This window comes from Euprymna scolopes, chromosome 1 (genome assembly GCF_053919585.1).
Source record: "Euprymna scolopes isolate OS-2025 chromosome 1, ASM5391958v1, whole genome shotgun sequence".
NCBI classification, from domain to species: domain Eukaryota; kingdom Metazoa; phylum Mollusca; class Cephalopoda; order Sepiida; family Sepiolidae; genus Euprymna; species Euprymna scolopes.
The window spans coordinates 161,607,020-161,610,893 of NC_136482.1; the positions used below are offsets into that span (position 1 = coordinate 161,607,020).

Sequence of the window (3,874 nt, forward strand, 5' to 3'; positions counted from 1 at the left end):
AGCGGAGCAGTTCTCTGTATTCGTCTCTGTGTCTGTCAGATCACACACGCCCTCAGATGAGTGACCGCTTTACCGTATAACTCGACTCAGTAATAATTCCTTACAATCAACGTGTGTGTCTTATCGATTCCAATATGATCGATATTTTATTGGCATTGCTCTAGGTCTCTTACCTCTACTCTTGGAGCACAATTTTGTTTTCTCCCAGTTCGAGCTCACAAATATATATACTAGTACATTAATTACATGAGCTAGGCTCCTGCACTCTCTTGTCATAGTATTTCATTTATTAACAAATAAATTCAGTATTCTGTAAATATCGCAATTGATTTTGTCTTTTCACTTTAAGTATCCTTATTTATTTATCCATATTTCTCTTTCTCCCAGGCTCGTCTCTCTCTCTCTCTCTCTCTCTCTCTCTCTCTCTCTTAATATATGCGTAATGTGATGTTACAACTGCTGCTGTTGAGCAATATGACTTACTGTATATATCCGGCGATTTAGCAAATAATAAAATATAGACTTTAAATTTTCTTTTTCTCCATGTTAATTAATCGTAGTCTGGAGGTTGAATAATAGGTTACGTAGTCACTGGTGACTTAGTAACTAGGTTCGAATCCTTCGACCGGCAGTAATTATAATTACATACACTAAATATTGCGTATGCATGAAACACTAGTATCCGTAGGTAAAAATAAATATTTAAAATAAAAATATTATATATATATATATATATATATATATATATATATATATATATATATATATATATATATATATATATATATATATATATATATATATATATATATATCACGTTGACACACCGGTTCTCGTCAGATCACCGAAGTTAAGCAACGTTGAGCCTGGCTAGTACCAGATGGGTGACCATTTGGGAATTCTAGGCGCTGTATGTGCTTTCCGCTTATCTCGGCATTGTTTCCAGTCGTCCTGAGCCTCCACTTGCCACTGGTATTCAACAATGTCGAATCAGGAGAGATGTGGTTGGGGATTGCGCAACGCTTGCCACAAAAACAAATTTCCCGCGCAGGCACCCTTACTGTGGGTATCCATAGTCTGTCAAGACTGAAGGAAGCCTTATATATATATATATATATATATATATATATATATATACATACAAAGAGAGAGAGAGAGAGAAAGAGAGAGAGAGAGAAAGAGAGAGAGGGGAGATAAAGAAAGAGAAAGAAAGCGAGAGATAAGTAGATATGTTTCCCACAACTGTATTTATTTGAAGGTTTGGCTGATCAATAAAAACCAAGCAAAATTTAAAAAATATATATTAAACACACAATGATTTTCGGACGATCAAGTCACAGTCCCATTTTTCATTTCTCGTATTAAAAGAATTTAAAAAAAGAAAAAAAACAACATTACTATTTTCGCCTGCCTCCCTTTGTCTTGGATTGCGTATTTTCTGCAGGCGATGCGACTGCACACACGTCTTCTGACTAAAGTAGATTATAAATCAAAGATGGCGGAGGAGATGACGTGAGAGGCGAAGCCGCTATCAATAACGAATCGAAAGTCTCAGACGGTTTTTGCCGAGGAGACCAATTTATAAATATGCATATTTTATGCACTTGCTTGGCGAATTCGATTTCCTATTATGACATACATATCCTATCTATAATCCATTCCAATAATGGAGAGCAAAGTTGATAAAATTCCCCTTTCCTCCCCCACTCCCTCTCTCTCTCTCCCCACATGCACTCCCACACACACTCAAACAAAAACTATCAATCATAAATATAAATAGCATTTACTAGCTACGTACTATCATGGATAAACTATCTTGCAAAATATGATACCCTGTGGATTAAATAAAAAAGGTTCCGTTTGAAATTCCGTGCAGATTCCCGATTTCGACAGAAAAATTACCGAGTTCACTAATCCACGGTGATATCACACTCTTTTATGTGTCAGCCATGATTGGGGGAAAAAAGTCCTAAATAAATCGCTATTGTATTTTAGTGAACCTTCAAACTCCAGAAGAGTATCACTAACAAATGAATTTTACCAAGTACTTTATCTGTTATGCCACAGATTAAATAAAAATAAATTCCGTGTCGATACCCGGTTTTATACGGAGATTACCAAGTTCGCCAAGATACACCTGAAGTAGGTCCGAAGTTACATCGGCCGAGACGTTTCGAATTATCAATGGTCATCTAAATAATTGAGGAACATACGAGTAAAGAAGAGGGTAGCAAGGTTTCTTTTGTAAGAGATATGAATAGCTGAAAGACTACATTCTGGAGTAATAGAATGATGCAACCATTTTTGCAGCAACCTTCACAACATATTGGATTTAGTCATCTTCTTATGGCTACTTTTATGTTTCATTTTACTTCTATCGAAGTTCTCAGAACACAAGTGACCCCTATTCCTGTGGCTAACATTTTATTTCTACTTGAGATCTATAAATATTCAAATATTTCATTAATGTTTTCCTTTGCTCCTTAAAACACTGATTTAGTCAAAAAAGTTCAGAACATAATTTTCCTCTCCCCAATTAACCATTTGGTTCTGGATATGACCTTAAACGATATCCGATAGTGAGGCCCCAGCTTGTGGGCTTTGGAGACTGTGGAGCCACCCCTTAATTGCCATTGCTCCCAGGTCCACTCTGACTTGGAGTGGTAGTATCTGTTAGGGTCTCAACTATGGGTTAAATAGAAACCGACTTGAAAAACAAAAAAACAAAAAACAAAAACAAATACATTCTATTAAAAAAAATTCTCCAAAATCATTGGATTCGGCATTAAATAACCTGAAAAGGGTTGATATGCCGTAAAACAAAAACAACCAAACCATTTGACCATTTGAATATAGTATATCTTTCTTGTGGTCTCTTGGTCTTACTGGATCCCAGGACAAGAATTCATCTAGTCTGGTGGAGTGTCCAGCTTCGTGCTGATACGCGAGGAAAAGTATCCGCATGCTAGGTTGTTTTGAGAAACTCCTGTATAGTGATCTTAGACACTTGAGGATGCGAAGCAACTTCTCGTGGAAGATCCTATTAAATCATTCGGTATGTCGAGAAGTATTGATATAGAAACACAGTCCCATCAAGATATTTTCTTATCTATGTTTTATTCGATTATTAGGCCTGAAAGCTTCACTTCACTGTTGCAGATATTGACGGTATAAGACTCCTAGAAAACAACCCCTATCATGAATGCGCGTTAGAAGCAGAAATGCGTTATTAAATTCGTGTCAAAAGTGCACTTGGAATGGCGTTTTCTATGTAGTAAAAACAAAGTCTGGAGCACAAAAGGTCGCTCGTTTTAATTGTCCTACTCTGTCTTCGTAGCTTGCTTTAATGGTCCTAATCTGTCTTCGTATCTCTTAAATTTTTTTGAGTTTAAATATATTATTGCATATACAGGGTGGTTCTTTTAAATAAACAATTTGTGGCGCGAAAAGCGTACAATTTGACCCCAATTTTAATCCCTTGACATTTCTTGTTTTGGGCTGAAATTAAATTAAAATGTTTGACCCATATCCAAGTACCCTACATCTAAAATTTCAAGATAAAATTTGGTAGAGTCTGCAAAAGTCAACTCTGTAAACTTTGACCTCTTGGTAGCCAAAAGCTCGACCAAAAACTGATTAAAAAGCTTGCTGCATGCCTGAATACCGTTTATGTAAAATTTCAAATGTTTAGACCCAAAACTGGCTTAATAGTTTGCTAGAGACAGCAAAGTTAAATCTTTTGAAATTTGACCCCTTGACACTAAAATTTTCAGCAGCCCCCCAAATAAAAAAAAAAAAAAAACGATTAAAAAGCTTGCCATATGTCTAGATTCACTTTATGAAAATTTCAAATTTTTAGACCAAAAATTGGCTG

The 3,874-nt window shown here is 35.8% G+C and overlaps 1 pseudogene; it reads left to right on the forward strand.

Annotated features, from left to right (window-relative positions):
• The first annotated feature begins 800 nt into the window (after positions 1 to 800).
• Positions 801 to 917, forward strand: LOC145283805 (5S ribosomal RNA; annotated as a pseudogene).
• The last annotated feature ends 2,957 nt before the right edge of the window (positions 918 to 3,874 follow it).